Source organism: Dromaius novaehollandiae, chromosome W (genome assembly GCF_036370855.1).
Source record: "Dromaius novaehollandiae isolate bDroNov1 chromosome W, bDroNov1.hap1, whole genome shotgun sequence".
Classification (NCBI taxonomy): Eukaryota; Metazoa; Chordata; class Aves; order Casuariiformes; family Dromaiidae; genus Dromaius; species Dromaius novaehollandiae.
This window is the reverse complement of record NC_088130.1, coordinates 46593196-46606965: the sequence shown is the minus strand read 5'-3', so window position 1 is coordinate 46606965 and position 13770 is coordinate 46593196.

Here is a 13770-nt window from a genome sequence, read left to right as displayed (position 1 = left end):
TGTCCCTGGAAAGGCCAGCTTGAGGACTGCATCCATGGCAGGGAAGCTGGGCCTCAGTTGGAAAGAGTCCAGGAAGGAGCAGTTAGAGTCATCAGTGATGCAGCAAATAACATCTGGCGGTGAAAGCCTGGAAGAATGAAGGCTTTTCAGTCTATAGAAAGGGAGAGTGAGGAGGAAGACAGAAATGGTTTGGTGCTGCAACATTGTGCAGAGAGTAAGGTTACGGCTGTTTACGAACAGCAGTGAGGAAGTTTCTGGTTTGAAACTGGGGAACACTTTCCAATGGTCATGACGTGAAGCATAGGAACTGGATGCCTGTCTTTAAGAACAATTTGGAGAAATGTCTCTCAGTAATGACACTGGAACAGCTGATTCTACTTTGTGACAATGGGAGGAACTATGTAGCCTTCCAAATCCCTTTGAGTGATATACTTCTATGATTTGACAACCTAAATATTTCAAAGCATTTTGCTCTGAGCAAACTAAAAGAGAAGATAACTTGACTTCAGATTTGTCTTGCTTGGTATGCTTAATGTCACATGGCATGTCTTTGCTTTGCACAGCAGAACTTCTCTCAGTTCATTTTCAGGAATGCTTCTGCAAAGTAAAAATAAAAAAGAGAAGCTTGCTTACTGGGGAAGAGTTTCTTCTGCAATTAATTGTGGCTGGAATCTGACCTGTGGTGAATATGTGCAAGCTTAGAACCTCACCACTTTTAATATGACTTTGTCATGAGCTCTGAACATTGCTGAGCCCTGTTGGCTCTTATTTTTGTGTGTCTGTTGACCAGATATTAACTGTAGTATGTAGTCTGGCAAAATAAAGGTAACTATCAAATACAACTTATTGGGAACTTGATTTGAGCTACAGCTTGGTTTCACAATTAAATTTCTGTGAGTCTGTTTTGTGGTAACATATGAAACTGACTCCTAAAGGGGAAACAAAAAGCTAAGAATAGTATTAGTAAGAATGTGGGTTTGGTGGTTTTTCTTAGTAGAGAGGCAGATGAGCAAGACATAGCCTGTAAAAGGAAAGAAAAGGGGAGGGGGGCATGGAGGAGAGGGGGCTAGATAATGAGTTTTGAAAATTCCAGGTAGGAGCTAGTAGTGGTTTGTGCATGTGAAGAGATAGCCTGGATTTGCTAGTTCTTAATTACCAAAGACAACTTTGTACTTCAGGTGAAGCACAGCTTACCTTCTGGGATCTTTTTTTTTTTTTTTTTTTTTTTTTTTTTTTTTTGAGCTGCTTGTCTTATATATATACCAGAGTGAAATTTTAAGCAGTTATCTAGGACTGAGTCAAATGCATTAAATAAACATGCTGTTCTGAAATATGATGCTTCCAGCCTTAGTTCAGTTCCTCTGGAGTTTCTTACCAAAGAACTTCCAAGATGTATTTTGAGGGACAAGGAAAGTTCACCTGGAAGGAGAAATTTCAACCATTTCCATTAAATGGAAGTTAGATTGAAGAGTTTATGAAATCAGATAGATTTTCCTGGAATTTCACTTTCACAAAAAAAGGGGAAATGGTAGAGGATTTTGCCGTTTTTGTAGTGAGATATTTTAATTATTTTTAAATGTTCTAAACAAGCTTCCCCCCCCCCCCCAACTGAACACTGAATATTTCAGTAAAATAAAAAAGAGTCAGGATAATAGTGAGATGTTTTGATTTTGTTGATTCCAAAATGTCTGGATGACTGGCAGCCAAATGTTATTGCAGAAACCACCTTTTTCAAGTGGAAGCTTGAGGGGTTTGCTCCAGTCTGGATGGAAGAGAGGCAGGTCTTGCACAGCTCTGCTTGGAAGCCTCCTCACTTCACTTACTTTTTTTCCTATAGCGAAGGTCAAAGGCAAGAATGAAAGTCATCCTATCAGGCCAGATTTTGTACCACAAAGGGAGGTGATCCCGATCCTGAAAATCTCCCCAAAGCCTCTGCCAGCTAGCTCCATCCAAAGAGGGAGGCTCCAGCTCTGGCTGCGCTCTCCTGCCTGTTTGTCCGGTGCTGCCCTGGGACATGCCCATAGCCTGCAGTGGCCAACGGAGGACTAACAGAGGTCTTTAAAATGTCCCATTAGACACAACAGGCATCTACACTGTAAAATGTCTGCTCCTGAGGCAGTTGAGCCTGTGCAATATATTCACTCTCCTGTGTGCAGAAAATGCAGAAAGGCTGCTCGCACTTTCTGCTGAGGATGTTGCTCTGCATGTTGCTCTGCTCAAAGAGCACTTCCCCAGAGAAGTGATGGGATTAGTGCGGGCTGCCAAACCTGAAAGAAACAGTCATATTACTGAACAGGATTAGTTGACGGTTGTGGTGTGTCATTTCCACTTCTTCCTCATCTCTGCTGAGTTGTTCATTTGCAACCACAAGCTCCTCCCCAATAAGAATTTACAACAAAGATGGTAAAAGAAAGCACAGTTCTGTTGTTTAACCAGTTACATGGCATCTGCTCCAGCCCATAGATTACCATCAGTGAGGAGCTGTGCAGAGCCGATACAGTTACTGTTTCATCGTGTCACTCATTTGCAATAAGTGCATTTGAATTCTGGAAGACAATGATCTATTCTTCTACACCACTATCCTTGTTTAGTTGTGGATTGCAGCTTCCATTCACTGGCAAATAATTACTGAAGATGTTAAACAAGACAAAGCAAATAACGTCCCCTATTTGCTCCTAAGCACTGAGGCCAAATTTAGGACATGCCTTCATGTTATATCTGTTGTGTTCCACTAATCTTGTAATCCTATCAATCAAGTAATTGTAGTTGTCTGACCAATTATTTCTTCATAAGCCTGTGCTGCCTTTCGTCCGTGTCTGTGTTACTGGCTAAAAGTTGAATGTTGTTAATGTCTTTGCATGTGTTCCATTCCAGACAAACCAGATTTCCCCAGAGGTCCCAGGCTATCTGCATCTTTCCAGATCAATCTTCCAGCCTTGCTTCTGGGAAGGTTAGCAGCTTTGGAAGTCAAGAGGCAGCTTCTGGTATGCGTCCAACCCTATCCGAACCGGCTATGTACTGTAAGTATGTCAGGTTATTCTCCAGGAGAAAGAAAAAGGAGGAAGTGGAGCACACCTAAAGACTGCAGTCTGGTTATATAGAGGTGTAGGAAGAAGAGATTGCTAATTGCAAGCTGGATCTGTCGATTCCCTTCATAGCAACACTTCCACCCTGTTTTTCCAGGTATTCGAACACCCGCAGAGTTTGCATTCACTGTGGTGTGGACAGCAACCCTCTGGCTGACTCATCACTGCAGGCAAGGACCAAGGTTGCTCTCTGTGGCAGCTAGAGCCGGTTGAGGGTTTACTGTTTGCTTTAGTGAGATCTTTTTCTTGAAAGAAAAAAGAAAGTGGGGAAACTCTCTCTTGCCCAAAGAATGCTTGTTAGAAGCTCTTCAGCTTCACAGAAAGAGGCTAAGCAAGATGATGGCTGTATCTATTCTGCAATGTGCTCTATAATCTCGATGCTTGCTGCAAGGCACCCTGAAACACAGATCCCTCAACCGTTCACAGTGGCTCCATGGCTTTTTGTCTGCATGTTGGGGTTTCCTTCAAGCCTGGAGCTGGGTATGCTCATATCTTGTTGGACTTGGGCTTGGTGCAAGCACACCCATCTTGCAGCACAGATAAGACAGAGATCAGAGTGCTCACTCAAGACGTGGGAGATCTGGATTTCAGACCCTTTTCTGAATTAAGGAGAGACAAGACTTAAACTTGAGTCTCTTGCCTTTCTTGTCATTATTTTAAATCAAGCATCAGACTGCAGTATTCTGTGGTGTGAGCACCTACCTTTTTCTCTCAGAAATGTTGTAGGTCTAGTTTTCATTCTGACAGGAGTTGAAGATTTTTGACATTTTAATGGAATAAGATCTTTTCCTGGCCACACCAAAGGAGATTGTTCATAGTGAGGCTTTGTCAATCAGCTCTGTGGTGAGAGAGGGCCAAATAAAGAGAAATCCTGCTCCATATCTGTGACAGTCCAGTTCTCTTTCCTCTACAAGTAGAGATGATATGGTCAGGGAAGAGAGTCCATTGCTAATGAGAAAAAGGATAATTTTGTGTAGCTTCTGCTTTCTAAAATACATTTTTTTTCCTTTTTCTGGGTTTCATATTATCTCTCTTCTGTAGTGCCTAAGGAGCTGACCCTCTGTTTAGTAAACCCAGAAGATACAGGACATATAACTGTGGACTGCCCTTTTGGAACGGACCCAGATGGCTTGCAGTCCACTCTAAAGCTGTGTTCTCTGAGACATCAGTGAGCATGCAGCCACTGGATAGTGATAAAGACAGACAAGGTCATAGCTTATATTTGCTTACATAGAAAACATTATCAAGTGATCAAGTCATAATTCACATATAAAAATATATTTAAAAAAAAACCTTGGTCAACATTTTCTCTCTTGATTTTTCTCTTCACTTCTTCCCACTGTTGGATTACTGAAGTGAAGTTGATATGGCTCCTTTTTGTCAGCTTATATATTTGCTGAGGCTCACCTGATGAGGAACCTGGATCTTGGTTAGAAGTGATAGCCATTGCAGAAGTAAAACCTTGACAATAGCAATTCTGGGAAAGGAATATGAAAGGCCTGAGTAATGAAAGCTAGAACAGACCTTTGTTCCAGTTGTCAAGTTAAAAAAAAAAAAAAAAAAAAAAAGCAAAAAAAGCAAAAAAAAAAGCTTTTTTTTTTTTTTGCCTCCAGTGAAATGGAAAGTAAAAAAGTAAAGTAAGGAAAATTTTATTTTAGCTCTATCATATGTGTTAGTTTTGTCTCAAATGAAATATTCTATTTTTTAAGCTTTGAAAGCATTGAAACAGTTTATTTAAAAGTTCTTTCCCACCTTCATTTGGGTAACACTATTTGACCTGAATTATGAACAGTTGATTTTTGGTCATCGCTGAAACTGTGTATTTTGCTGAAGTTCTATTCATAACCACCCCTCACTCCCATCAGCTTTGTGGCTATGGTCTCTGAAAAAAAGAAGGACAGAAACAAAAAAGCAATTATACTGCCTACGGCAACAGTGGTTGTAATTATTTATAATGTTGTTGAGGTTCCTTTGTAGAAATGATATAAAGAGATACAGAATTTTCTTTGAGTCGAATGAGGCCTTGGTGCTGCTGTCATCCCGCTTCGCTATGCCGGGGAGGGCTTGTGTTCCTCACTCCTTGGCAATGCCTCAGGTGCTTCTACAGCAAACTTTTTGGCTGCTCCAGCAGCTTTTACAATGCAGATCCTCTGGGTATAAGATGATAGCCAGAAACTGGGGTAGAACAGCAGGATTCCCTGTATGCTTCAGTGAAGATGGTCCAATATAATTTAAAGTGGAAAAATGCAATGGTACAGAGGACTGGGTTAAACAATTGCAAAACGAGCCATGCTTTAAATGGAAACAGCCGGCATGACACTGAAAGGAAAATGATCTGGCAGATGTAGTATATCTAAACTTTAAACCATAAGCCAAAGTCTGGCAATAATTAGGAAAGCACACAGGACACGGAGTGGCTCCTGGAGCGGGACTCTCCATGCTCCCTCCGGCAAGGCACCGGGGCGGGCAGGGCAGGCGGCACCACGTGCCTGCCCGGCTGTGTCCTGCCTATCTGTCAGCCGGGCGCTGCCCGAGCCCGGGCGCCCTCAGCACGCCCGGCTCCCCGCCTCAGCGCTCGTGCACACACCTGAGCCTTGGGACACCCTTTGGATCTGCACTCCCTGCTCAGTAATCTGAGCGCTTAGCTATAGTTTGCTGTTTTGCAGCTAGCTGGTAGTATTGGTTACAAATTCGGATTAGCAATCTGTGGTATGGTGGTGGTAATAAGAAAACTAGCTTTCAGAGGCCTGCATTTTCTATCGTTGCCTTCCTAATGCGTGATGCACCTTGTAGATGGTGCTGTGTAGTGGTGAAGGGAATTCTCCTCTTGGTGCCTCCGGTGCCAATCCAGGCTCAGGCTACTTCTTTCGAAACAACGATGGATAGGGTTTAGTGCATCCAGAGCAAGAAAGTAAAATTCTGTGGCAAAAAACCCACTGCACTGGATCTGCACCAAACACTGAAACTAGGAGACGTATATAGTGTGTCGCCTTTGTGACAGTGACTCAGTTCAGGTTGTGACCATGGCTGGATCCACGAGGAACTTGCTGAAAATGGGAGAGAAAAGAGGCAAAATCACAAGTATCCTGTTGATTTCCATGTCAGAAGAAACACTAAAATGTTGTTGGCAGATCCCGGGCTCCTACTGCCTGCTGGAATGCCTACCTTCCGGGAGCATTCCCTGCTAAAATACCTCCCACCTCAGTGACCCTAAAAGGCAGAACAGTTAGAAACTGAGCTGGACGCTAGTGAAAAGCTTGGTGCAGTTGTGTTGCCTCCTAAGTATGCTTTGTAGCTCCATTGCCTTGCCTGTGATGTGAACACCTCCTTGTTGTGCTGGAATGAGCATCTCCTCTCCGTTTTTGAGCTCTGCAAAAAAGAACACATCCCCCTCCTGTGACGATTTTGGTGACCAGCAAAAGCAACACAGCCTATTTCTTTCTCTCCCAGGCAATCGCTTAGTGGATTAATGGCAAATCACCAGGTAGCAATGCCATGGTGTTGGTGCTGTGTTGTCAGAAAAATTCTCTTTGCCTATGAAAGTGCTTCCTGAAGACTAACTTCAGCTGGCCAGAGCTCTGATTGCTGAAGGCAAGACTGTAGCAAAGCCTGCACTCCAGTCTTTCCTTGAGTTGTGCATTGAGCAGGAGGATAGTTGTATCTGCTGCAATGCTTCAGACACCGACCTTCTTCCTGGGCTGAATCTGAAGTGGAAACGGCTGATCTGAGCATCACAGCTGGTAACATCCCAGGAAGGACGAAGGATAAAAGATGCACAGTGAGATCATTTGGTGTCATTCAGTTTTCTAGGAAAGCCCTGTGACTTGTTTTAGAGATGATTGGTAGTTTCATTTTCTGTTGGATTAGCTCCAGACACGTCATTTTTAAAAACGGCAAAATTACGTCTCATGATCTAACAGAGAAAGATGATTTTTAATGTTCACATATGAAAGAAAACCAGCCGTCAGCTATAACTTCTACCTCAGATGTCACGCTTTGCGAGTTTGACTGAGCTCTGGGAACTTCAGGCCACTCTGCAATGACATTACCTCACTTGTCTTTGGCAGCCAGCCCTCCCTTTTTGTCAGCTTTTGGAATTTCATTATAGCAGAAAATATATCATGGAGACATTGTAGGTAAAGCTTATGCCATCCAGCTCAAAGGGCTGCCTTTCACCCAGTGTAGCTTTGTCTCTCCTTTGTCAGGGACCCCTGCTAAATAGAAGTCCTCATTCCTGAATTTCCTTGGAACTTCTGGTATTAGTTATGATTGTAACATGATTTTCTAATTTTAAGATCTCTTGCTGCTGACGAAAGATAGAAAGCACCATTCAGTACTGGACCTAGAGATGCTCAACGCCAACAGCAGATATTTCAGTTTCCATGTGTTCAACCCTACCACTTGCCATATGCACTCTTCTTTCTCTAATTAGTTCCAGCTCTTGAACTGAAGGATACATACTTACACATTTACCACACCAAGTAATTTCAAATTTTGTTAGATGAAGGTCTTATTGAACAAAGGTTCAAAGTCAGGTGCAATCTGTCCATACTCTTAATTATTTTCTGAATGAGGCAGTAGGTCTGGGCTATTCTTTCATCATCATTTCTTTTGTATAGACTGTAAGAAAGAGAAAGCAAAGTGAAGGCAGGGCAATCATAGTGGCCTCAGCATAACCAGAACACCACCAAAGCACTGCTTTTTGCCATCTCTTTAAGGGGGCTTACAGTTTTCTTCATGTGCCACTGGATCTTTATATCAGCAGGAAGGAAACATTTATTTCTTTCAGGCTATAGGGCCTTCATACTCTTTGAAAGAGACTGCTCTTCAGCGGTGTGGCAAGTTTTGTTAACAGCTAGAAAAAACAATGTTATCTCTTGTAAGCCTCTTTTTGCAGAGCTGCAAAATTCATGAAAGGCCCCATTACTGCACATTGAACAGTAAGGACTCATTCCAGGCTCTTGGCTTAGTTTTAATACAACTCAGGCCCTGTTCCTTGGAGCCCATGGCCTTATCAGTTAAGGCACCTTTTCTAATAGACATAACTTCAACCAGGGCTGGGAGCAAAACCCTGTGCCGCTGAGGCCATGCTCTTCAGAGACCACGTAGAGCCTGGGAATGGGACACTGGCCTGCCTCACAGCGCCCGCGTCAAAGGGGCTCCCACGGTTATGGGGTTTTCCTCCAATTTACTTCTGGTGCTGTTGAGGGCTGCCGACCTCACTGGCCCAGCACGGCTGTCCATGCGGGCTGTGGTCAGTGCAGCTGTGGTTGCCCCGTGCCACTGGCTGTGAGGAACTATCTATAGAGCAATATCTGTGACTGCTGCTTGGTTGGTCGATACCTGCAGCCTTTGGCTGTGGCTTCAGCCTTCCCTCCTGCCCCTTAGTTTGTATCCTGTCCCTTGTGCCAGCTCTCAATCCTCAGCCGCCAGCTCGGTTCCCATCCTTGGCTTGGGATCCCTGGCGTACGCCCTAGTTGTAACCTCAGCCCGGCCATTGGGCAGGCACAGGATGATCTGCCTTGCGTAATGTCAGTCTCTCCACAACATAACTCTTTCCAATTGGCTTGACAGAAAGCTTCTCGCAGAGAAAGCCTGACGTCTGCCTTCCCTGGTCAAATATTTTAGTAGTAAACAATTATCTTACTACTTAATGTTTCAAATATGCATGAATAATCCACTAACTCTCAGCGTTCAGTAATTTCCTCAGATGTTGTGAGCTCTCTGGTGGGTCTCTCGGTTCTCCCCTGGGATATCACACTTTCATTTCACACCTGAGAAAAACCTTGTGTGGTGAAAGCTTGTCTGTTTTTTCCAACTTTTTTTAGTAGGTCTAATAAAAGATATTACCCTCTGTCCACAAACCTTGTTGTTTTATATTCTTAGAGCACTACAATGCCATGGCCGCTAGCACTACTATTATCAAGCTGTGGTAATTTGTTCAGTTCTGCTTGTACCATGACCAAGGGTTTGCTCACGTCAGTCTATTGTGGTTATGGTTTTCTGAAACACCCTTGAAGAAGATGGCTGACTTCTGGCCCAGAGTGCCTCCTCCTTTCTCGCTTTTGGGGGTTTGGGAAAGATGGCATGTTTCTTAAGGCATGCTGCATCCTTCTCCCAAAGCTTCTGGCCCCAGCTCAGACCAAAATTTTCATTTCCTCTTGTCTCTCTGCATCTACAAGGCCAGAGGGACTGGTGTTTATTCCCTGTTTTGTAGGGTTCAATTTTCTGTTATTTCACAAATACGAATTCTTCCTTTTGACTTGGCTGCATTTTTGACGTATTGGATTAGCAAAGTCCTGTCTCACTGTTCATTTGAAGTTGAAGTTAAACATCTCATCATTTCTCTTGGGCATTTTTCATCCCTGACTGACCTTCATGTTATGTCAACTAAGGAACCAGCGAGGCTCCTCGGCGCCAGAGACACGGCCAGGCGGGGGACGAGGGCGACGGGGCTGCGGCACAGGCCCCCGAAAGGCCAAGGAGTGGACAGGCATGTGCTTTGGGGAAGTGGTCCAGGTGCGTGGGGGAGGCCAAAGAAGGGAAGGGCAGGGGAGAGGAGGGTTAAGGCTGGGCTAAGAAAATGCTTGGAACCGCTGGTCTAGGCAGTTCGTGCTGTAAGTGCAGGAATCGACGGTGGGGCTGGCGGGGGCTGGCAGGTCAGCACTGTCCTCCCGCTGCCACAGTGTCTCACAGCAGATGCGCAGCTGACAGCGCCTGCTGCAGAAAGTTTCCAAACTGGGGCTAAGCCCGGGGCAGCTGGACTGAGGGAGCGAGATTAGAGAAAAATAGGATCGATGGCTACACAAGGAGACGCAGAGGCATAAGGGTTTCCCCCCTCCCTCTTCTCTTGTCTTTATGTTTTGGATCGTCCCCGCAAGTGCCTGTGTCCTTAGACACAAAATGAGCTGATAAATATTACTGCTCTCAAAGTTTTGAAGCTGAGTGAAGAAAACAGAAGTGCCCCAATGCATGCATCCTTGTGTGCAAGTTGTCAGAGAGTGCAGAGTGCAAATAAAAATAGTGAGGTGAGGGATGGGGAAGCTGAAGGTGGAAGCGTTACAAGGTATGTGCTGTGCTGCAAAATGTTCCTGCAACTGAAAGAAATATTGAGCGATAACATCTTGGCATGCTACTTTTAGATGCTGTTTCATCCCATTCCTCTTCTCCTTCCCTAATTTAATTCGAGGGTGGCTCCAGCCAGAGAAGATGAAGGCAGGAATGGAGACATGTAAGATATTCTCTATATAAATTAAGCAGATACAAAAACCTGAAATGTTGTAAACATTGAAAAGCTGAATATATTGCTCTAACGTCCTGAGCACTGGTTGAGACTTAGAGGGGAGAAAATGGAGGAAACATGGGCTGGATAGTCCAAGGGCTACTCACAAGGGTGCAGTCTGTCCCTCGCTTTCGGTGGGGTTTTGCAGGAGCCATCTTCATCCAGCAGCAAAAATCCCAGCTTGTGCTCCAGCCCCACCAGCCCAGCTGGGAATGGCATGTGGAGGTGGGGAAAGACTCCTTCTTCCTCGCCATTAAACCACTGCCATGCGTTCGCCATCCCCGGGGCTGTGGGCAGCCCGGCAGCGGGTTGGTACTGGCAAACGCTTGTGCAGGCGCGGAGGCAGTCCTCCCATGGGGCTTGCTCGCCGCTGTGCCGCAGTGGGGCCTGTCCTGGCCAGCTGCAGCCCCACGGGTGGTTTGCTGCCTCTGCACGAGGCACGGCGGGTGGCTGGCGGGCACGGCTGGCAGTGAATCCTGCTGGCGAAACCGAGCTCCTGGGAAGGGGGGGCAGTCCCAAAAGTGCATCTCTGCTGGGAACTGTCTCTTCCCAAAGCGGAGCTGGCCCCTGGTGACTGCTGCGCTCATGGGGTGGCCGGGCATTCCCACACTGGGCCAGGGTAGTGTCGACGGCTCAGACTCAGCACACAGCTTCTCATTCCCTGCTAATGTTCATCCCTGCGATGCGAGGTGGCAATTCCTCTAGGGCAGAGAGGGACGACCTTTCCTTTCGTCTTGTGGTTGTTTCTTTTTTTTAAGGCTGGGGGATTTCTGCAAGAAGCCAGAGGGCTCTGATGTGACCCCTCCGTGTTCCCGTGCAGCACGGACCTTCTGATTTCCTGAATGGTTTGCTCTGCACTCAAGTTAACTCACACCCTGGATTTTGTCCAAGTACATTTTGTTTCTTGATAGGAGGCCAGGCTGCACTGAGTTGTGGTGCCGTTTGCTTCTCCCTGCTCTCCTCCCTGTTCCTTTATTATCATGCTCATTTACTGAGCGTTGCTGGCACTGCGTGGGCCAAAGCGGGGAGCAGACCCCAGCCCCGTGCCTGCGTCTGACAGCAGCCGAAGCGAGCGACACCGAAGCTGCGGTGAGCACCTTCGTTAATGAGCCTGTACATTGAGCGGTCCCAAGCTCAGTCCTGAATCGCAAGGTATGTCTGAAACCAGCTGAAGCATAAAACATTTGAACTCTGCACCCTGCCAAATAGCTTCCAGATGTGTAAGATACAGCCTCGCTATGGACGCTGACTGTAGCCCTGCCAACATACGTCTGCACATTTCTGGTGCACAGGGAACATGAAAGTAGATCTCTTACAACATCTGCTGCCTTTCCCCTGTTCTCCCTCCCTGCTTCCAGTGGTCCTTTTGCTATATTTCATCTTTCTATTAAAAAAAAAAAAATTAGAAAAAGCTACATGTCTTTCTACAGATTTATTAAATCTTCCTAGTACGTTTCATACCCTTTTATGCTGGCAGTGTGATAAAAAAGAGGCAAAGGGAGAGAGCTTGTTATTCTGCCTAGACAGCTAACCAGTGCTCAGATCCTTTAATGAATTCTGTATTGATTCGGGGCTCAGCTGGGCGCACTTCTTGCAGAATCAAATCATAAAATAGTATCAAATTCCACTGAAAAGGGTTTTATGAAAAAACCCAGAGATTTATCTTACTGTCGCAGTAAGAATTACTGTCTTCATTCCCAGTCACCTGGGCCCAAGGAGTGTCGGAGCAGAGCTGGCCAGAACAGAGGCATTGAGAGAACTGGGCTGCTGAGGCTAAGGCTGTGTGAGAATGTGTTAGTAGCTCATATAGCCAAATAAAGAAAATCGCTGCTTTTAAAAGTCTTACTTTTAAACCAACGTTTTGGGTTTTTTTTTTAAAAAAAAAACAGCAAAAAATCTTCCTTTTCTTCTGTACCCAAACAAAATGGTGTAGTTAACCCCATGTCTTTGGATTTGCTATGACTTCTTATCTCTGGCTCCACAAGTGGTGGCTGTTTGCTGACCTTTGTTCCTGTACCAAAAGCAGTGTATTCTTCAAGAAATAATTATCTTTGGAGCCCATGGCTGTGTCAGTCTCATCTGCTCTGGAAAGCTAAACAGACCCAGGCCTGGGATATATTTTGATGAAAGACCACCTGGGAATCACAGAAGCCATCTACACACACCAGGGAGTTGTGGTGAGACTCTTGGCAAATAGTATACCACAGGAATCTAATGAGTAGAAAGACTTCATTTGGCCCCATCATCTCTGCTGAGTTGATTGATGGGGTTAAGATGCAGCCATACTTACATACCTATTTCTGTCTTCCCTCTGTGATGAGCTAGGACAGGGTGTGTAGTATATGAAAAGCCTTGTCAGTCAACTCACAGGCCTTTTGCTGATGAAAATGTCAAATGAGGGATGTCTGTGGGATAGTGTGCATTGTGGAGGCAGGGAGGGAGATACGGAGACACAGTAAGATGAAAGAAAATCTCCTAATCTAGTCTGCCTATAACATAGACTGTCTGTTCTTGTCTTTTTTGGGCTGGAGCAGGCCATGCCGTGGTGTTCAGCCATTGCTACAGTGTTTGGGATTAATCTGTCTGCGCAGTACCTGGCCCTGAAGGTATCGCTGCTTTGTCGGGGCAGCAGCTCTGGGAGCTGTCATTTTCACCAGCAGCCCAGTTTAATCAGGTACGTAAGCACATGGCTGGTTGCAGGTACGTGGGAAGTCTCACTGGCATCCTTCCCAATAAGCCTGCATGGCAGTACCTGCAAAATTATAGTTCACCTGGTTTGGCAGCTTACCCATGGAGATTGTCTCTCTTTCTCTCACAGACTTGGCATGTCTGTGGAAGAGCTTTTCTCCTTAAAAGCATTTTCTGTAGTGGAAGTCTCAGCTTACTGTTTCTGTGAATGTATGGACTAGATCTTAGTAAGAGCTTTATTTATTCTAGCATAATCTTCTGAGATTTTATTCCTAATATCACTGTTTTATTGCTGTTTTCTAAATGGCTTGCTTCTCAAGCTGACTTTTTTCCTGACAGATAAGACAAAAGATTTCTATAACACAATTAAAAATGACTGGGGACAGGCATGTGCCCTGAACAGGATATTGAGGGAGAAAGGTTTTAGGAACTAAAATAATAGTTTTAGTCTCTCCCCCTCCCCCCTTCTTCCTGGGGTGTAACGGATAAAGGAAGAAAAGGTACTGATGCTGGCTGCTGCTTCATCTCTTGACATGATTTATGTAACTGTGCGTCAAAACTGAAAAGATCTGGATGAAAGAGCTTTGCTTTTACAGAGACCCACTCCTCAGTGGTTTAAATCTTAGAGACAATTTTATGTTTTGAAGCGGCTGGAAGTCTCCTTGGACATTTTCCAGCTCAGTCTCCCGTGGAACGTCTTCCTCTGAATGCGCT